Below are 21801 nucleotides of genomic sequence, written 5' to 3' on the forward strand. Positions count from 1 at the left end.
TGGATTCTGGGATCCAAACTCAGTCTTCTTGCTTTTATGGTAGTTGCCTTGCCGAGTGAGTGCCTCTCAGTTCCTGGCATTTCTGCTCCAGTTGTACAATCCTTCCTGCTGTTTCTGATCTGGAGGCGTTAGAGCTGCCTCCCCTGCTTTATTTGTCCTGCCCGGGCTAGTTTGGTGTTTCCTGACTGTTCTTAATTGGCTTTCAAGTCATGTGACCTAGACTCCTGATAGAAATAACCCAAGGAAGGAGCGTTTATTTGGACTGACAGTTTGGAGGGGGTTTGGTCCATAGTCACTTGGTTCCATGCTGTTGGGCAGGGCATTGTGGTAGTGGGAACATGTGGAGCAGAGCTGTTTAACTTACCACAGCCAGAAAGCAGAGAGACAGGGAGGGGCCAGAGACACGACACCCTAGTGACCCACTTTCTCCAGAGAGGTCCCATTCCCTGAAGCTTCAAATCTGCCAAAACAGTGCCACCAGGTAGGGACCAAGAGGACCAAGGATGGGCCCCTCATCCAGCACGAGCAGCTACTGTGTTCTACAGTTTCCTGGTCCTGGTACAGAGCAGCCTGTTGTCCCATGGGCAGAAGGCCTCTTGCTCAGAAGTGTTCAGTCTTTGTTTGCTTCTACATGGCTACCCACTCAGACTGCCTGTTCCCAGATATCACAGGCAGAACCAGAGCTCCTGGTTTTCTGTTCTCTTCTTTCATAAGCCTGTGCTGTATATCTCTCTGGTCACAGGCCCCATGATGGTAAGAGTGTCCTAGGTCCAGCCACAACTGCTCCTTAACTTGGAGCCTGTAGACTGCTGTCCCCTACCACTCTTAGGAGGTGTTCTGTTCATGGCTTGTGGGAAGGATGGCACTGATGTCAGTACCCTTGTAATCCTTAGGGTGTCACTAACCTGTGAGTGTAGCATGACTTGTACTGGGGCCATGAGGATTGTACATTGGCAGCAGACCCCCTTGGCAATGGAGTGACTTTCACTTTCTGTCTTCTGTCACCTCAATTCTGGCAGATGGATCTTCACCCTGAGAGTTGAGGGTCTTACTATGTTTTGTAGGGAAATGGCACCTTCCCCTACAGGACAGCCACACTGCAACCCTGGGGAGCAACAAGGCTGGGCTGGAGTCTGTGGTCGGATTTCTAATCTTAGACTTGTGAGCACCCTACTTGCTATTCTCCCCTGACGGAGACCTCATTCCTCTTACGTCTTCTGCTCCACGCCGGCCCCCATCCTCCCTGTTCGGCTTAGGCAGGGTCCCGCAGAGCCCTGTACCTTTCTTTGCCTTCAAGGTGTCCTTCAACCCAGGCCTAGAGGCCATCCCTGAAGGTGGTCTCAGGGACAGGCCCATTGAAGGAGACCACAGGGTTCCATGCTTTGCATTAAACTGCCATGTTCAGACACTGCCTCTGCATCTCAAGAAGGACAAGGTTGACTTCATTGTCTCCCCACCAGGGCCCAGGCTGACATCCCCACCCCCTCTCCGCTGTCTCCTCTGAAGGGATCAGCGTTCAGACTTGGAATGTGCGTGCTTCTCTGAGAGGCCCAGTGTGACTTCCTGTTTGAAGATCTTCTAAGTTTATGGAATTTCAGAAACGCTCTGTTAATAAAGGCAGGCTGACCTTTGACCCTTCCCCCCCCCCCCAACATCCTGTAACAGGAAGCCAGAGATTCACTTCTGCCCCACCTACCCGAGGGGAGCAAGGAAACATCCCCGGGAGCAAGGCCATTGGCTTTTGCCCTCCACCCTCATTCTGGAAAGTTCCATGCCCTCCCCTGGGGGTGGCTGAGATACCCCTGCAGGATAGTGTAGGTTAATGAGGACCAGCGCTCTTCATGGACAGTGGAGGTGGGGAGGGGCACATCACCTCCTGCCAAAACTGTGAGGACCCTTGGGGACCCTCAGAGTCTAGATCTCCCACCCAGGAAGGGGTGGTGGCGAGGCCATCAATTTAAGAGTCTTATTTACCTTGAGCTACTCAGCCAAGCAGACACATTATTTAGGGACTAGAATAAAAAGCCATTCACTTTACTTCAATTGACCATTTAGTTCAATTTGCGTGTTAGTGCAGGTAATTACTGCAGTAATGACACGTGGTAATCGGGCTGATTGGGAGCCTGCCGGCTCTGTATTAATACCTCCGTCATATACACTAATTACCCATGTGTTGCCATGGTTATCTGCATGGACGCCGTGTTAACGACACCCTGGAAACATAGAGCAATAGCGGGTGTTGAATTAAATCTTTGTGTTCTCTTAGAGCTAAAAGCGCGTTTCACATAAAATAATCATGAATAAAATGAGATCATCTTGGCAGAGTTGCCAGGAAGCTGATTAACTGAGCTGTGTAAATGTGACTTTACCCCACTCAAGAATCAGAGTCTCCCAAACGTTGTTGGGGTTGCTAGGCAACGCCCCGAGATTACATCACTCACACAAGCTGAGCTGCCCGCAATGTCATCTCTGCATGGTTACAGCACTTCTGTGGAGAGGGTGAGTCTAACAGAAATGACATTATTTTCCCCTGAGTGATGGGTATAAATGGCTGGCGGGCCTCTGAGGGCCAAGGAGGAAAGGTTTAGGAATACCTGTGTGACGCACTAGGAGTGTGACGGATGTTCCACCAGTGATATTAATGTGTGCGCATGGGAAGGTATGTGCCTAGGTAGACAAGGGGTCTGAAAGCTTGGTCAGAGGAGCCCACCCTCTTCCTGCTAATGAATGGGCCACTGGCAAAGGAACTACATAGCCTGAGTTGGGGAAAGCCCCCTGTCCTGCACCACCAGGGTCCGACTCCGGCTTCACCTGGAATGTCGATCAGGGTGAAGCATCAAAGCAAAGTGCAAGGAATGGTCCTGAGCACCAGTTATGGGAGGCGATCAACGGGAAGCTGTATGGCTAGAGCAGAGAGGAGAGCAGGTTGGGAGGCCAGAGGTCGCCTGGATGATCATCTTTTGTTGACTCTCATCTGTCCCGTCTTTAGCTGGCCCCATCACTCTCTAGTCCTGAGACACCATCCTGGGTAACCCTCTGGTAATAGCTCCCCTCTGGGGCTCGATCTGTCAGACCATGTTAACTCATTCCTACACTACAGCCTTTGCATTCAGCACTCCCTGAAGTCTCTCCAGATGTTCACTAGCCCTACCAGCTCACTCTCTGACTCTCTGGGCTCCCAGCTCTGGTATCCATCCTCAGGGTCTGGCCTCCCCCAGCTCCATCCACTCCTAGCTTGATTTGCTGTGTGACATGACCCTTATGTTAGAATCTGTGTTCTCTGCTTGTGAGTTTGCCAAGTTCTATCACTACCTTGGAGCCCATGGAAGAAGTAGAAAGTTCAATCTCCTTGTCTGAGTTCAACATGGAGTTGTCAGCTTAGTAACACACAGTGGAGCTGGTGACAGGTAGACACTCAGATGACTTTAGGACACCTCCTCAACACTGTCCTCGGGTCAAAGCGGGACAATGGCTCTCTCTTTTCAGTCCCTGGGAGGTATCCCAAGGCCACGTGTAACTCGGTGGTACTCTTTCCTTGATGTAGTGTCACCAGAGAACCAGAGGGGAAAGAAAACAGGCACGCTAGGAGCTGGCATTTGTTTAGAGAGGTGTGTGATGCTGCCCACTATGAAGAAAATTTGCTGGACGAAGCTGGCAGTGGGAGCCACCACAGGGCTGACTGAGGGTCTCTGGAATTTTCCGATTTGGGATGCACTTCAGGCTGAGAGTCCAGCATGGAAGTTGAGGATGATCAGATGTGTTCGCTTCCTATGGTCGGCTCCACATGGGGCTGGGGCAGGTGTGCTTTTTTGTGCTACTTTATTGGGTTCTTTTTTCCCCCACCCTTCTCCACCCATATTCCACACTAATCCCTTCTAACCCCTCAATACTGGGTAGGAGAGAAAGAAGGTTAGAGGGGAAAGGGGCAGAGATCTCTTTAGACTATTTCTTGATGATTATGGAGTTGAGTTCCTTGGGGCAAATCCAATCTTTGTAGTCAGGATATTTCCAACCAGCAATCCAGCAATCCAGCAATCCAGCAATCCAGCAATCCAGCAATCCAGCAATCCAGCAATTTGCAGCAAAAGCTGCAAATGCAACAGCAGGAACCAGCAGCAGCCACAACAGATCTTTCTGGGGCTCTCTCACATTTATACCCTCTCAGGAGTCCCCAGAATTCCAAACATAACAATCTGCAACCGGCAAAAATCACACCCCTCCTAAAGCACAAGACGAATCACAGTCAGCGGCTGCGGATGATCTAAAGCAGCCCCGTATCCCACGCCTGGGATTAAAATGTAAACATAATCACATAAGATAACTGGATTTTTAAAGAAACCAAAATTCTCTCTACAGACTGGGGTTGGTTCCTCAGAGAGTGGCCTGTAAGGGGGTGAGTTTTGAGGAGGATATGGTCTTGGGGTACAGGTGATGGAAGCTCTGTCCCCCTCTGAATGATGTGCTGGCCGTGCACAGATCTGAGGATCTTTGTCATAAGGTTCATATAAGGGTCACACTTAGATCTGCTTGTTTCTGCAGTGCTGGGCATGATGTAGATCAGGCTCCAGCTTCTGCAGGCAGGTGCTCCACATAAATGCTAGCTTATGTTCTCCCTCCCTCCCTCCCTCCCTTCCTCCCTCCCTTCCTCCCTCCCTTCCTCCCTCCCTCCCTCCCTTCCTCCCTCCCTTCCTCCCTCCCTCCCTTCCCTCCTCCTTGGGGTCTCTGTCTAGGTTGGTATCCAACTCCTGGGCTCAAGCAAGCCTCTTGTCTTAGCTTCTTGAATAGATAGGAATGCCCAGCAGCTGTGCACTCAGATTAGGGTTATATCTTCAAATTTTTACCAAGAGCCTGATGGGATAAAGTGCTTTACATAGTAAGAACAAGGTGGGTACAAGATTCAAGGGGTGGTGATACCCTGGCCTGCAGTATGTGTGTATGTGTGTGTGCGTGTGTATATTGTATACAGGTGTGAGTGCATGTATGTGTGAGTATGTGTGTGTGTCTACACTATAGTGAGCCTCAGATGATGGCCACCACTGACTCCAAGGAAGAAGACTTGTGATCTGTCCCCACTGCCTTGGTGAGTCCAAGTTCCCAACAGTCCTAGGACTGTTTTCAGCAGGCCAGAGAGCATGGAGCACACCTGTACACAGTATACACACGCACACGCACGCACATACGCATTCACACATGAGCTGAATACTCCATATACATATAGGCCCATAGTCAGCTGCCATTACTGCTGCCAGGATCTCACCAGACATGACATTCATGCACCCAGAATGACAACAATGGGAACTCAACAAAAGGCCTTGTCACCAACTGCACTCAGCCAGGGGATGGGGGCTCATGAGGCCCTGGCAGGGACTCTGGAGATACTAGGTCCCATACTGGACAAGGACCTGAGAGTAGACATGCCTGACTTCAGATTTCTCAGGGCTGTGTGTGGTGACAATCTGCTGGCTCTCCTTTTTTGCCAGAACTAGAATACCCGCTGGATTTGGAAACTGAGTCTCAGTTTCTTCATAATGTTATCCACGAGTCTTTCCATTTCTACTCCTGGGGCTGAAATGCTCTGCAGGGGTTAAGAGCAAAGCCTGAGAAAGCTGACCCTCCACTTCCCTTGCGTGAAGCCTGGATGGTGCCAATCTGCTCTTAGACCTGCTTGGGAAATACTCTGGCAGGGAGAACTTGGCACATGCTGTCTGTAAGCAGGGCAAAGATCCTCCCGGCCTCAGCTCCCAGATTTGCAGCCACTGCCAATGCTGTTCGGTCCAGACCCTCTGACATACAAGCTCGGGGTCCCTGCCCAGCCCACTGTGTCTGAGCCAAGCTGTGCTATTTGTTGGAGGGTTCCAGGTCTATCCTGTGATCTGGACTCTCCTCCTTTCTGGCACAAGCCAACCCAACTACATAGCCAATGTGTGGCCAGCTAGGCCACAGCCCATGGAGGCTGCTTACAGTGTGCTGTGCTGGATGCTGCTTGGGACTGACCTCGAGCAAGGCCTTTGAGGCCCTGATGGTTGAATGATAACAACCTGCTGAAAGTGGTTCTTAGCAGGCCTCCAGGACCAAGGGAGACATTGAAACTCAGGTTGGGAGACAGAAAGAAAGCTGGAAAGTTCTAGAATGCTAGCCAGGCATGGTAGCACATACCAGCTCCTAAGAGATGGAGGTGGGAGGGATTCAAGTCAGCTTTGAATACATATTGAATTTGAGTCTAGCCTGGGCTACAGGAGATTCTGTCAAACAAAACAACCCCCAAAACCAAAAAAAAAAAAAAAAAAAAAAAAAAAAAAACCAACCAAACCAAACCAAACCAACCAACCAAAAAAAAGCCCTGAAAAGTTCTAATGGGGTTGGGAAAATGGTTCAATGGAAAAAAGTGCTTGCTCTGTAGGCATAAGGATCTACATCTGAATCCCTGGCAGCCACATAAAAAGCTGGACATGGTTGTGCATGCATGCTAATAACCCCAGTACTGAGGAGGAAGAGGAGGAGACAAGAAGATCCTGAGAGCCTGGTAGCCAATCAGTCTGACAGAGGAGGCGAACTTCCAGTTCAATGAGAGACCCTGACTCAAGGCAATAAGGCAGCAAGCAACAGGGGATGATACCTGGTGTGGTGGTTTGAATATGCTTGACCCTGGGAGTGGCACTACTAGCAGGTGTGGCCTTGTTGGAGGAAGTGTGTCACTTTGAGGGTGGGCTTTGAGACTCTTCTAGCTAGCCATAAGACAGTATCTCTTGGCTGCAGCTGGATAAAGATGTAGAACTCTCAGCTCCTTCTCCAGCACCATGCCTGCCTGGATGCTGCCATGCTTCCTGCTTTGATGATAATGGACTGAACCTCTGAACCTGTAAGCCAGCCCCAATGAAATGTTGTTCTTTATAGGAGTTGCCTTGGTCATGGTGTCTCTTCACAGGAATGGAAACCCTAACTATGAGATCTGGTGTCCTGTTTTGGTCTCTACATGTGTGCACATGCACTCACATGCATGCACTACATACATATACCATACACAAAACCCTCTAACACACACATGTTTAGGAAGAGTGCTCTATGTTCAGTGCCCAGAGGTGTTAAGCTGGGACTTGGGGCGAAGAAGCAGATAGCTGGTGAAGGTTGAGGTCCTAAACGTGCATCGTTGCTGGCACATGTTGGCCAGCAACAGTTCTACTTCGGGGTTTGCTGGTTGGCTCTGAGCCTATTGCTCTGCCTGTCTCTCCTCCAAAAGTCATGGCATGCCCTTTAACACAGGCAGGTGTAGGCTTTGATTTTTTTCAAAACCTATTTTTAATAATGGTTTTTAAATGTTTTAACCTCCCTTCTAGCCCACCACCTACCAGAGGTAGTGGAAAGGAAAAGTTATTAGCTATGGGGGAATTGGACCTGTTTAGAAAGTATTCTTTGGAGCAAATCCAATCTGCATTGTCAGGCTATACATACCAGCAGTTCAGTTCAGTGGTATCAGGATAGCAAACACGTATCATCAGAAACAGCCAGGCCTCAGCCAAATCAGCTTGAGTCATCAGGAGTGACCAGAACCAGCAGGGACACCAGGAGAAGTTCTCTGCTGTGCCTCTCTCAACAAAGTGATGCGCAGCAAAGACTCGAGACCAACAAAAAGTTGCAAAGTAGCAGGGTGGTGGTGGTGGTGCATGCCTTTAATCCCAGCACTTGGGAGGCAGAGGCAGGCAGATTTCTGAGTTCGAGGCCAGACTGGTCTACAAAGTGAGTTCCAGGACAGCCAGGGCTACACAGAGAAACCCTGTCTCGAAAAACCAAAAACCATTAAAAAAAAAAAAGTTGCAAAGCTGGGTATGCAAGCCCCATCACTGTCACTGTCTGTTGAGTCCTATTTATACTCCTCCAAACATCACGTGTCCTTGCACAGGTTTTGCCTCAGCAGAGCACCACGTGAGTCTGTATCAGCTGATATCACTCTGCCAATCAGCCCGAGTCTGCAAGAAGCCACCAGAACACCACCAGAATTTTTTGGGTACATTTTTCTGTGAAGTTGTAACAAACTATGACCATTAAAAACTGACAAGGTGTACCAATACCATCTAGGGTTGTCTACTGTCTGTTGGGTCCTTCTTAACATCATGTGTCCTTTCACCGGTGTCCCCTGCAGTGAAATGTTCCTTCACATGTCTGCCTTAGCAAAACATTTTCTCATCTACGTCTGATTCAGAAAAATACTCCTTCATGTGTCTGTCCCAACAAAACACCATATGACACAACTAACGGACTTTACAAAAGAAACCTTTAAGTTTCCACTCCAGGCAGGTATTGCAGAGACGAGATGCTAAGACTCAGAGAGATGACATGACTTGAGAGCTGGCCATTAACAGAGTCGGCCTTTGGGTCCACTCCTCACCTGGGCACACAGAAAGCAGGAAGTGGACCAGAGACAAGGTTCCTGTCCCTGTCCTCTGGGCCTGGCCTGGACTGGAAAGGATCTGTTCCCAGTGGAGGAACTGCTACCTCAGACCCATTCCCCCTTGCCCAGCCCTCTTTGGCTTCTTACCCACGAGCTGCTTGGTAGGTTGGGTTGGGAATAGGTGGTAGCTAGTGCCTAGGGACTGCTTGCCCTAACCAACACAAAAGCTTCCTTTGTCTCCTGAAGACCTCAGCCCTAATGTGCTTCAGGTCTCCCCAGGGAGGGTGTAACGCCTCATCCTGTAAAGGTGTTAGTTGCCTCTGTGGTGGATGTGGGTTCCCAATGGCAAGAAGCATGCAGGCTGATTCATTTGGGACCCAGCACAGCCCAATGATGCCAACATTCAGAGCCGATTCACTTAGTGAAGACTTAGTGGAGAGAAATGCCAACATCTAAGACCCATTTTATCAACTATGCCCGAGATACTCACTAGTGTGGGCCTATTAAAAAACCCAGTGGGCTTCAAGCTACTTCAATCTGTAGTAGTGAGTGGGAAGGTTCCTATGAGGATAGGTTGGTAGAGGACATGGTCTCTGGGCAGTAGGAACAATCTAAAGCCTTTGGGCTGTTTGCTAAGCACCCACTCTCTATATACTGAAGCCAAGGTAGGGTAGTCAAGACCTGTATTTACATTCTGCATTGCCTGTGCTCAAAAGTGACCTTGCCCGGGCCGTGGTGGCACGTGCCTTTAATCCCAGCACTTGGGAGTCAGAGACAGATGGATTTCTGAGTTTGAAGCCAGCCTGGTCTACAGAGTGAGTTCTAGGACAGCCAGGGCTACACAGAGAAACCCTGTCTCAAAAAAACAAAAAACAAACAAAAAACAAAACAAAAACAAAAAGTGACCTTGTCAAACTAATGGTACCTAGGAGAGTCCTGCTCTTCTAATCTGTAAATAGGAGCGGAGTGGCAGACTGACAGAGTGCACTCGGAGAGCAGAGCCAGTAACTCATGCTGATGTCTCATCTCCCCAGTTCCTCTCCTCCAGGCCCCATTAAACTGTGTGCACCAGGTCGCTTCTCTGATGTGGGTAGGAGGGTGGTCTTGCTGTGGCTCCAGAAGGGATCTAGCAGGGCATTCTAAACTGCAATCAGTCTGCAGTGAGTGCCATGTGCTGGAGAGTGACAGACTAGAGGGAAGCAAAGACTGTGGCTCAGGTTGCCTTCCTGGAGGTGGAGGTTGAACTAGCCTAGCCTTCATATGGAAGTGGGAACTATATCAAGCTGTTTGAGGTCTTCGCATGGATGGGAGACGCAAAGAGTAGTGTAGTAAGGGAGGTCCTAAGACATCCCCCCACCCCTGTCTCAGTATCCCCAGAGGAAGAAGGGGACTTTTCATAGCTCTCCGAAGGGAGTCTTAGGAAACCAAGGATGTATGATCTGAACTCTGTAACATCTAGATTCTAGTTTGCATTTGAGCCCTGTTTACTGGTAGCTGTGTGCCTTTAGGAAAGTTATACATGTCTCTGTGCCTATGTGATCTGATATGAAAGGTTGGCATGATGACCGTCCCAGCATGTGGTGAAGATGACTCTCTTCTTGAGCTCCAAGAGAGGCAGGGGGGAGGGAGCCAAGGACAAAGCAGTGGCCAGCCATTAGAGGTGATTTCTTGGAGGAAGGGAGGATCAGTCACTCAGGAGAACATCTCTACTGGGGTGGGGGATCTCCAGGGAGTGTGTGGAGGTAGGTCTACAGGGGTCCCCAAAGCTCATCCTCCCATCCCAAGGTTTCATGTTACCAAGGTTTACCATTGATACTGTCACACTCGGGGGGGGGGGGCATGAGGCATGAGGAAGCCTTGCCCCATGCCTGTCTGGTGGTATGATTTGATTGTGCCTGGCAGTTTGGGGTGGGGCAGAGAGGGACAGGTGGATGGTGGGAGCTTGACCTCATGTCTGATGTGATTGGTTAGTAGGTGATAAGGGGAAGAGAAAAGAAAAGGGAAACTTCAGAAGAGTCTTCGCTTGGTTAGAGTGGAACATATGCAAGAGCATAGGATCACTTGTCTCCCTCCCTCCCTCCCTCCCTCCCTCCCTCCCTCCCTCCCTCCCTCCCTCCCTCCCTCCCTCCCTTCCTCCCTTCCTTCCTTTTTTCTTTCTTGTTCTTTTCTCAAGACAGCCCAGGATTTGAGCCCACCCCTAGCTACCCCAGACCTTGGCAGGTGACCGTCACAGGTATGCACCATCACACAGGACTGGGCAAAATCTTGACAAGGTGCTTGCAAACTTGGAGGTTGGGAGGTGGTATTCAAGGCTGCTTGTAGAAAGAGCCTTAAGAAAGGGCTGGCCAGGGCCAGGAAGAGGCCTTCTTGGACCTCTGCAAATGGGCCAAATAACAGCCCACTCTGAGGAGGAACATCATAAAGTACTTGTTCCATTGATGTCCTTGGTTCCTGCTGGGGGAGGCCAAGGATGGGAAACTGAGGCCCATGAAGGGGTCCCCAAGCTGGCCTGTTCTCCAGGGATGCAGCCACCCACTGTGTGCTCAACACAGCTCTGGGCAGGGTATCCTTTTGTTCTTTCTGTGAGTCTTCTTTCCTCCAGGTCTCCTTTCCTCTGATGCCCTCTATGAGGTCTTCCACCTCCTCTCATTACAGTTTGGAGAGGGGAGTGTCTCTTCGGGGGTTGCCAGGCCCTGCTGCAAGAGGCTTGTGGTAGGGCAAATGGTCTGCAGCCAGTGTTGATAGAGAGGGGGATGCAGGGCTCCCTGCACCCTCAGCAGCCAGCCCTACCCTCTTCCACCAGGGCCATTTCCCTGACTCCTGATTTTTCATTACAGCAGCACACAGTCTCAGAGTTACCCAAGGTCACGGAGCTGCAAGGGGAGCAGAATGAGGCCATTACACCAGCCTCTAATGTCCCCGCGGCCTCAGCTCGCTAGCTGCCTCGATCAAGCACCCGGGACACTCCAATTTCCGCCTGTCCTGAGGTGATCGTATCAGGGCCTGAGTGATCTCCTTGCCGGCGGGCAGTGGAGATGCTGTGGCAGCAAGCTGGCTGTTCCCCTACTCGGCCACCTTCTGAGTCCACACATCCTCTCCCTTGGGAACAAAAGGGAGGCACCAGCTGAGACCATTGGCTGAGAAATGGCTGGCAGGATGTCTCCCTGCGCTTCACCCTTGCCCTGTAAGAGTTCAGACTTAGTTCAGCTGCTGGCTGGCCAGGAGCACCAGCCATTGCCCATCACTCTGGCTGGCTGGAAGGGCTAGGATGCTAGGCTCTAGTTGTTCTGCATGGGATGGGTGGGTGAGGAGCTACGCTAGCTGGGGGGGCTGGGGGTAATAGCTACCCTCAGGGATTCTTAAGGCTCCAGACCTCTGTCACTCATCATTTCGGTTTATAAAAGGCCCGTGGTCCCGGGATATTGGCTGATGCTGAGCCCTGTGCTGACCTTCCCTCCCATCTGCCAAGGGCAGGAGCTGGATGAGATGGCCCAGGGTAAAGAATGAGTTGGCAATCCTGGATTTCTGATCCTCACCCCTTAGAAGTTTTTGTGCTGGTCCGCATGTCACACTTGGCCCATCTGCAAGGGATGTGGAAGCCATGATGCTGGCTCTGGTCTGGGAAACTTTTTATTAAGATCTATCTCAACAAAAATAGCGAAAATGCAAATGTCTCTACATCCTCAGCAAGAGGGGAATGTAGTCCCTTAGCTTCTTGGCGCTGAATTGGAAGTGGCTGTGGTCATACTCAGGACCACAGCTCTGAAACAGAGTTTAGGTAGACAGTGCTCAGGGGGTGAGGTGCTGGCATCAGAGGCGATAGGGGTGGACCCAGAGAGTGTGCTTATCTGGAGTGTATGTTTACAAACTCTCAACTGTACATGGAAAGGGACAACTTCTGCCTGGGACAATGCCACAGGACTACTTACTTGTGCAATGGGCACAGATCATAATCAGGTGATCACTGGCTGAGATACTGCCATAAGCCAGAACGGGACCTCATGCCAGCTGTCCTTCTGTCTCTTTGCCCTTTGCTAGGCCTGCATTGGCTACTGGTCCTAAAGCCCAGGGTAGGGTCCTTGGGGTAGGGACTCCTTCCAAAGGTTTGGCTGCCAATGTGCAACATGGGGTCCTTACTAACTAACCTGGACCACTTCCAGTTTTCTCTGGCTTGGGAAAGCAGCCTGTAGGGGTTGGCTTTCTACTCTAGCTGGAAGGCAGGACTCTGTTAGGCATGCACTGCCCTCCTCCATGTCTCCCCGTGATTTCTACTACACTGTAAATAAACCAACACCAGGATTAAACCCATGGAGGATGGTGGTGGGGGACACAGAGCTTAGACTGGAATTGGAACTGCAGAGCCAATCAGCATTTATGTACATTGTTATTCTGCTTGCATATATGTCTGTGTGAGGGCATCAGATTCTCTGGAACTGGAGTTAAAAAGAGTTGTGAGCTCCCATGTGGGTGCTAGAAATTGAACCTGAGTCTTTTGGTTAAGAACAGCCAGTGCGCTTAACTGCTGGGCCATCTCTCCTGCCCCAGCTTTCTTTCTCGTGAAATTCAAAGGAGAAGGCTGATGAAGACCAGCATCTCCAGGGGCAGGGTCCCAGGGCCTACCACAGCTGTGCTGGAATCCTTAGGAAAGGGAGGCAGGTATGTCACCAACATCCCCGTTCTCTTGCCACTGGAGGCCCGCTGTGGTCACGTGTGAAGTGGATTGCTTTTGTTTGTTTGTTTGTTTGAGTAGCTCTCCATTTTTTCATGGCTCCCTTGCCTTGCTGTGACTCTAAAGTAGACGAAGTCTTCAAGGTGCCATCCTATCACTTAAGTTAGATTGGCTGCCTTTAATTGCAATATCTTCCTCACAGAGCATGGAGCCCTGGACTCTCCAAGAGAATGTTCTTGCTGTCCTGATGAGGAAACCATGACCCCATCTCTACAACCAACTCAATCAGGCTTGGTCATGTCCTGTTAGAGGCTTTTGACCATGACACATAACCCAGCTCACCCAGGTCAGCTGGGTCAGGTATAGGCACATTCTGGATATAGCGTGGTCCTGGAATATTGTGACCTTGTGATTATTTGGGGGGCTTTCTGGTTGAGCTGAGGGTCTCACTTCCAGGTGAGTGCTCCCTCAGTGTCTTGAATGGAAACCATAGAACATCCTTGAAGCTCACAAGACTCTGGAGAAAATCAGTACAGCATCTTGACTGTAACAGAAAGGAGGAATTAAAAGGGGGGTTCTCTGGTGATAAACTCATATGGGTCTCAGCATGCGAATGCCTGGCCTGCCTCCTACAGGAGCCCAGGACCCTCTGAGTGTGTCCAGGCCATTGATTCTCTGCAATTTCCTAATGGATGAGTCTGAAGCTTGCAGGATATGTAGTGCTGGAAAGACGCCTCTGTGATTAAATGTACTTGCTGCTCTTGTAGAGGCTCTGAATTCTGTCCCAAGATCTGACTGGGTGGTGGGTGGTTCATAACTGCCTATAAGTTTTGCTCCACGAGGTCATACTCCCTCTTGTGGTTTCCAAGAATAGTGCACTCATGTGCACATATTCATAACACGCACGCACGCACGGGCGCGCGCGCACGCGCACACACACACACACACACACACACACACACACACACACACACACGCTCCCTTAAAAGACAAAACATAAATGTTAAAAAAAAAAGAAACCCAGGGTTTTTTGGTGGAATTCTAGCTCAGATAGCCAGAGCATCTCACCCGTCACCTGAAACTTGGGTGGAGCTGGGTGCCACTGTCTACGGGGCTGTCAGTCATCAGCAAACACAGGCAGAACTGCCTTTTCTGATTCCCCAAATGTCCCCCTGGAGTGAAGCCACTTAGGGTAGTACCATATGGTATTTCTTGCTGATAGGTAATAACTCACACTCTAGAGAATACACAGAGCCTCAAGGGAGACCACCTGTTTGAGACCTGGCAGGCCATACTGTAAAGCTTATGGCTAGCCATGTGCGTGGAAGATGGGGGAATGGGCAGGGCTGGGAGCATATCTGTGGAAGACCCCTGGCTCAGCCAGCCAAGATGTCCCAGATCCAAAAGGGTGTACAATCAAGAGATGATATTTGAGTTATTTGAATATGATCCTTTAAAAAAGCAAAGTGAAGTTAAAATGAATGTAAGGTGGATGCCTACACAGGTTCTGTGGGCTGGGTAGGGTCTCTCCGAAATCCCGGTGTGATGGCTGTTCTTGGTTGTCAACTTGACTACATTTGGAATTAGCTAAATCCCAAGAGGCTGAATACATCTGTGAGGGATATTTTTTTAATTAAATCATCTGAAGTGGGAAGACACACCTTTAATTCAGATCTTTTGAGATAGGAAGATCCACCTTTAATCTGGGCAACCCTTGCTGCTGCAGCCTATAGAAGGACATGGAGGAGGAAAGCTTTTGCTCTTTGCCTGCTTACTCTGGTTGGTAAAGCCATTCCTTCACTGGTATTAGAGCCTACTTCAGGATTCAGATGTATGCTGAAGACCAGGTGAGACATCCAGCCTCAGGAACTGAACAACTGCTGGACTCTTGGACTTTCTATTGGTAGACAGAACAACAGTTCTATTGTTGAACTAGCTAGTTCAGCATGACTACAACCTGTAAGTATCTAAGTATCTATCTATCTATCTATCTATCTATCTATCTATCTATCTATCTATCTATTTATCATCTATCTATCTTCTATTATCTATTATCATCTATCTTCTATAATCTATTATCATCTATCTATCTATCTATCTATCTATCTATCTATCTATCTATCTATCTATTATCTATCTATCTTCTATTATCTATTATCCTCTATCTATCTTCATCTATCTATCTATCTATCTATCTATCTATCTATCTATCTATCTATCTTCTATTATTTATTATCATCTATCTCTATCTATCTATCTATCTATCTTCTATTATCTATCTATTATCTATCATCATCTATCTATCTTCTACTATCTATCTATCTTCTATTATCTATCTATTATCATCTATCTATTATCTATCTATCTATCTTCTACTATCTATCTATCTATCTATCTATCTATCTATCTATCTATCTTCTACTATCTATTATCATCTATCTATCTATCTTCTATTATCTATCTATTATCTATTATCATCTATCTTCTACATCTATCTATCTATCTATCTTCTATTATCTATTATCATCTATCTATCATCTATCTATCTATCTATCTATCTATCTATCTATCTATCTATCTACACCCTGTGCCAGGCCTCATGGTTCCACAGTTTCACAGACCCCCAAGACCCTGGAACAAAAGGCAGAACAGCTTCACAGCCCATCTCAGCCCTTGCCAGGATTGGAGGGGTGGCCGCAGCCCAGTCCCCAGCACTTACTTCAACCCCAACATGGCTCGTTCAGTGACTGACCCTCTCTCTCTCCCCAACAGGGTGACCCTTCCAGTGTCCTTTCCTAGTCACCCAGGGCCACCGACGCTGGCCTAATCTATCTGGCTGAAACTGTCTGCCTCAGCTGAGGTTATTGTGTTTCGCTCTGAGATGCTTGGATTTACTGGGTTTATTGGATCATTTTTCACTCTGCATCTGTGGTAACCAGACTTGGAAATGAAAAGTCGCATGGTGCCTAAGCATGATGGAAGAGGGTTGGGTGAGCGCAAGAGCCTGCCATCATGTTGGGGCTAAGAGATAGGGGCAGAGGAGAGCCGTGCTGGTGGTCCTGTGGTCAGAACAGCATGGCAGGAGACCACGACCAACGCCCAGCTGCTAGGAGAAGGAAGGAGCCTGCCTCGCAGAGCTCTCCACACATCTGATTGCATTCCATACCTCCTGTGTCATCTAGCTATAGCATGCTATAACTGTAATATCTACAAGGCAGAAAATAATAGACCTCTTTGTTTTGGGGATCTTTTAGAACATAAAATGGAGAAATAAGTACGAAATGGCTGTCTTGAGGGAAGCTTCCTCTGCGGAGCCTTTGGTCACCTCCTCTCTCCCTCCTCCCTCTTCTTCCTCCTTCTTCTCTTCTGAAATTGGATTATTCTGGAGCCTACAAGGCTCTTGTGCAACACAGGAACCCGTCCCAAGAGGGTCCAGGGCCATCCTAGGCCTTGCTTTCTAATGGGTGAGTAGTGAGGGCTGGAGGGGATGTGGGGGACTTGGGTTAGCCTGCGGGGTATGGGCAACTCAAGAGCAGGATTGAGACTCACTCAGGTCTGAGCCTAAGTGTGTTTACAATGCAACATCTGGTCACCATACAGACACTTGTGGCACAGGGACCCAGCAGGCAGCAAGAAGTTGGGGCCTAGAACAGAGCTCTGGTGAGAAGAGACAAAAAGAGACAGAAAAAAAAAATCAAAGAATTCAGCACTTAAATGCTACTAAGGACTTTGAGGAAAGAGGTCTGGGGATCCTGCTGTGGGCAGTTGGTGGCATTGAGGAGGACAGCAAGGGACCTTTGCTCCATGTAGATGGGGACAAACTACTGCAGTTTCTTGAGTTTCCACATGGGCAGCACCACTCAGCCGGGGCAGAGGTGTGGAGAGGTTCACTTTCATATTCTGCATCCTAAAAGCACACTTAAGTCCTGTTTCGGATGAGGGAGTTGATTCTCAGTTTAGTGTATACATGCGGGTTAATGGTTAGTTCATCCTGAGTTAATGCTTTCAGTCCACATACCCTGGAGGAATATCAGCACAGGGTTGGCATCAGCACAGGTCCTTAATCCTAGCACTGGGAAGGCAGAGGCGAGCCAGCTCTGTAAGTTTGAAGCCAGCCAGGTCTACATGGGTGAGTTGAAGACCAGCCTGAGCTACGTAGTGGGACTGACCCTGCCTTAAATTAAACAATAAGGCAAAGCAACCAACAACCAACCAAGCAGGCAATAAAAACAACAAAGTAAGCAGCAGCTGTCCCTGAGCCTAGACAACCACAAGATAAGGAAGGACTGCAGGGGACGAGAGAGGTAAAGCCATCAGAGGGAGGGCCTTAGAAATGTGGCTGACCACGGGTCTAGGGTGAGCGCTGAAGTGACAGACTGGTCCCATATCCCCTTTGCCTGCTGACTGAAGATAAGATGGAAGACAAGTTTTGTTTTTTAAAACTTTTTCTTGATTAATTGATTGTGTGGGGCTGTATCTGTCGCTGTGTGTCTGTGTAGAGATCAGAAGTCAACTTGTGGCCGGACGGTGGTGGCACACACCTTTAATCTCAGCACTTGGGAGGCAGAGGCAGGCGGATCTCTGAGTTTGAGGCCAGCCTGGTCTACAGAGTGAGTTCCAGGACAGCCAGGGCTACACAGAGAAACCTTGTCTCGAAAAACAAAACAAAACAAACAAACAAAGAAGTCAACTTGTGGAAGTTGGTTCTCTCCTGCTGTGTGAGTTCCAAGCACTGAACTCAGGTGGTCAAGCTTGGACACAGATTCTTTTACTTGCTCAGCCATCTCGCTGTCTTCTCAGATATTAGCTCTTTGAGTAAAGAATAGTTTAAAAGAGCTAGCCTGGGCTTGAGGGATGGCTCATCGGTTAAGAGCACTGACTGCTCTTCCAGAGGTTCTGAGTTCAATTCCCAGCAACCACATGGTGGCTCACAACCATCTGTAATGGTTTCTGATGCCCTCTTCTGGTATGTCTGATGACAGCAACAGTGTACTCACATATATAAAATAAATCTTAAAAAAAGAGTTAACCTGACTCTGCTCATTGACTTCTGAAATGACATGAAACCAACTCCTGTCTTACATTTTGAGCAGGAGCTGGAGTGCGGCTCCCATGGCCCTGCTGCACTGAAGTAGCCTCTATCCAGCACCTGACCTTCATCAAACAGACTCTTGTCCATGTCCCCAGGAATGCTGGCTCCTTGCTACACACAGGCATCTCAGTGTTGCCAAGGACCAAGAAACAGATCCAGTAAAATACAGAACAGAAACCTCCCTAAACCTTTCCTTGGGGGGATGGGAGGAGGCATCCAGCAGACCCTGGGCTCTGCTCGTGATGCAACAGGGTGACAGCTTCCACACATTCAGGGTGTCTGCACTATGGTGTGTCCGAACCTCAGACTCCAGGGAGGCATGCTTCTCTCCAGACAAGTGTGAATTCTTACCTCTGCAGGGCCCAAAAACCTGGTGGAAGCCTGAGATGCAGGCCCAGGAGCCCAGCTTGATGCAGCTCCTCTGAGCTCAGAACCCCCAGGCCTGCTTGCCCATCTGTCTCAGGGTCAGTGTCCTACTGTCACTGTCTGACTGACTGGCTTGCCCCTTGCTTTGCTCCCTGGTGCCTGAGGCTGCTGCTGACAGGTAGCCTCACTGTGCAGGTATGGAGCAAGAGATGAAGGTTTTGCAGCTTTTTTTTTTTTTTTTAATGTTTTCCCCCATGGACAAAAGCTTAGGCCAGCACATGGCTGGTCAGCAGGAACTTGGGAGTGGGCACGAGAAATACTGAGAAAGAAAGCTGGGGACCAAACTCATATGTGGCAGTGGCCTCTGTGGTGGCTGCTGGCTGTGTAGACCTCCCCTTTGGGAAGGTAGCAATATGCCCCAAGTTCCCCCTCTCTAGGTGGGGATGAAATCCAGGCGTGTCTAAGAAAGGCAGGGCAGTGACTGGAGGGAAGTATGTTCCTGACGCTCTACATCCCCTCTCTCCCCAGGCCATGGGTTGGACTACCTGGAAAAGTCACTGTGATACCCATAGCCAGCGTGCCCCAGAGCTTGAACTTCAAGCTGACTGTAGCTGTTTAGAACTTGCCCTCCTACAAATGAATGAGCTCCAATTTGACTGAATTTAACCCATAGCCTTGGAGGGAGGATCCACCAGCCACTGCCTGGAGTACCAAGGTGCCACCCTACAACACACATATATGCGATACCCACTTACTCTGGAGCCTCAAGTTCAAATCCAGTCATGCCTGGCCATCACGAAGTGTACAAGGGCCAGGCTCTGCTGGGTGCGTCTCCTGGATCATGTTTGTCCGAATGTACATTCTGTGCCACGCAAAATGACCTGTGTCCAAGTGTGTGGTTCAATGAGATTCAGTAGCGCATAGTAGGTGCACAGGGTGGTGTGGCCACCACCTCTGTCAAGTTCTAGTGCATTTTCAACACTGTGAAAGGAAGTTAAACCTGGGGCAGGTGCATGGCTCGCTTGGCAGAGTGCTCCTGGCATGCACAAAGCCAGGTTCAATTCCCAGCACCCACATGGCAGCTCACAACTGTCTGTCTATAACTCCAACTCCAGGGGGGTTGATACCCTCACACAGACATATATGTAGTCGAAACACCAATGCACATAAAATAAAAACAAATCTTAGAAGTCTTTTGATGGGCCATTTGCTGGGTCCAGAACTCGAGCCTGGTATACCAGCTCCTTGAAGACTGAGTTTAAGCCACGTGTGGTGGTATATGCCCAGGCTAAGACTGAACTCACAGAGACCTGCTTGGCTCTGCCTCTCCAGTGCTGGGATCAAAGGTGTGAGCCACTACACACAGCTCAGTTTTGGTTTTGTTTTTAGTACAAACAAAACCACGTTATGTGTAAGTATGAAGAAGTTACAGAGCTGGCAGGCACCGTGGCTCGGTGGGTAAGAGCACTGAGTGCCTTTGCAGAGGACTCAAGTTCAGCTTCCGGCATGCACAGTGATTCACAGCTATTCTTAATCCCAGTTCCAGCCCTCTCCTGACTCCCTGGCACCAGGCACACGTGTGGCACACGTGTATATACGCGGGCAAAATGCCCAGACACAGAAAAATAAAATTTAAAAACTATATAGGCAGCACAAACCCTTAAAATTATTTATTTTTATTTTATGTGCATTGGTGATTTGAGTGCATGCATGTCTGTGTGAGGGTGTCAGATCTCCTAGAACAGGAGTTATAGACAGGCAGTTGTGAGCTGCCATGTGGGTATTGAACCTGGGTCCTCTGGGAAAGCAGACAGTGCTCCTAACTGCTGAGCCATCTTCTCCTGCCCCATAAGTGTATTTTTTAAAAAATGAAATGCTATATTACTGCCCCTCTTTTTGATGGCTATTATTTGAGACAACATCTTATTATGTAGCCCTGGTTGTTCCAGAATTCCCTGTGCTGACTGGCCTCCAGCTTACAGAAGTCCACCTGCCTCTGATTCCTGAGTGCTGGGGTTAGAGGCATGTGCCATCACATCTGGCTGAAACTCAGTATTATGTATAATTAATGTATGCTAATAAAACATTAAATTAAAAATACCCAGGCTGGCATGCGTCCTCATTCCTTGTGGCTCCAATGTGGTACACAGTAGGCGCTATATTTATATGGGCCCATCTTGACATATATGGCATTTACTAGATTCTAGTGGATCCCATGATGTAGCTTGGAGGGAGCTGGGTCCAAGGTTGTGGCACAGGCAGTGCTGCATGTCTGCTTGGGAGTGGAAAGGGAGCCTGCCAGGGGGCAGGGCCAGGACACCCCTTCTGGAAGATGTATCCTCTTTTTCCCCCGTCCTCTGCAGAGAAAATGTTCGCTCTTCAATAAATGGGGTGGGGCTTTGGGGGAGGGGACAACCACTGCACAGGCCAGTTATCACTGGTTTTAGCTGGGATAATAAAATTTTATGAGCTATTAAATGCTCCTAACCCTCCTTTAACATATAAACCTGAGTGTCTGTGATTACCCATTAAGAAAAGCAGGTTCCATGGGAGAAGGCTCACATTCCACCCCGATGGGTTCCAGTAGTGAAACTTTGAACCTGCTTTGGTAGCCAATGGGGAGGCACTGACTCGGCCAAGAGCCTTGAGTTTGACTGTGGCTGAACAGTCTTTACCTCCGAACCTTGTAAAGGCTTCTGTTTCCAATCAAGGCCCCATGGCAGGAAGGTGAATGTGGCGCCCAGGCCAGCATTATCCCACCAGCACCATGGCAAGAGGTTCACAAATCCCTGAGGGCCAAAGGAAGGCTGGGGCTGGTGAAGTCCTACAGGGCTGGCTCTGAGAGGTGGGCCAAGACAGACCTTGAGCTGGAGGTAGTTGTGATCCTGTCCATAGCTGGGGTTAGCTGCCCTTGGAGAAGGCCGAAATCATCACTGATGTTCACAGACAAGGCACAGGTTTGAGAAGAGCCTGGCCATCCAGACTGGGCTGCCCCATCCCATCTGGGCCAGGCAGCTTGGCCAACTTGAAGTTTTCTGAGTTGGTATTCTGAGGCATGGGGTCAAGGGATCCCAAGATGAGAGACTCAACAGAAAATGGTCCAACAGGGTCTCTTAGGAGTGGCAGACCCCAGCCGGAGGACTGGTGTGGGAAGGCCACCCTGTAGACTATGGTTCCTGACGCGTTTACAGTCCCAGATTTCCCAGGCTTTCCTGTTCTGAAGAGGTTGGGGAGGTCCAAGCTGCTGTGGCTACACTTAAGGCCCTGGGGCTTGGCCTGATCCATGAC

General features: G+C 49.2%; 2 long non-coding RNA genes across 4 annotated transcripts; both read left to right on the forward strand.

Moving 5' to 3' along the window:
• Positions 1-2361: 2361 nt before the first annotated feature.
• Gm52506 lies at positions 2362-13821 on the forward strand. 3 transcript variants are annotated; one of them, XR_003953780.1, is made up of 3 exons: positions 2362-2499; positions 10560-10619; positions 11224-13821. It is a non-coding gene; the product is annotated as a predicted gene, 52506 (long non-coding RNA). The 3 variants fall into 3 exon arrangements; XR_003953778.1 differs by having other exon boundaries at positions 10560-13821; XR_003953779.1 differs by having other exon boundaries at positions 10564-13821.
• On the forward strand, positions 6822-8065 carry Gm39776. Its single transcript, XR_866072.1, has 2 exons — positions 6822-6859; positions 7898-8065. It is a non-coding gene; the product is annotated as a predicted gene, 39776 (long non-coding RNA).
• Positions 13822-21801: the final 7980 nt, after the last annotated feature.

Source organism: Mus musculus, chromosome 2 (assembly GCF_000001635.26).
Source record: "Mus musculus strain C57BL/6J chromosome 2, GRCm38.p6 C57BL/6J".
NCBI classification, from domain to species: domain Eukaryota; kingdom Metazoa; phylum Chordata; class Mammalia; order Rodentia; family Muridae; genus Mus; species Mus musculus.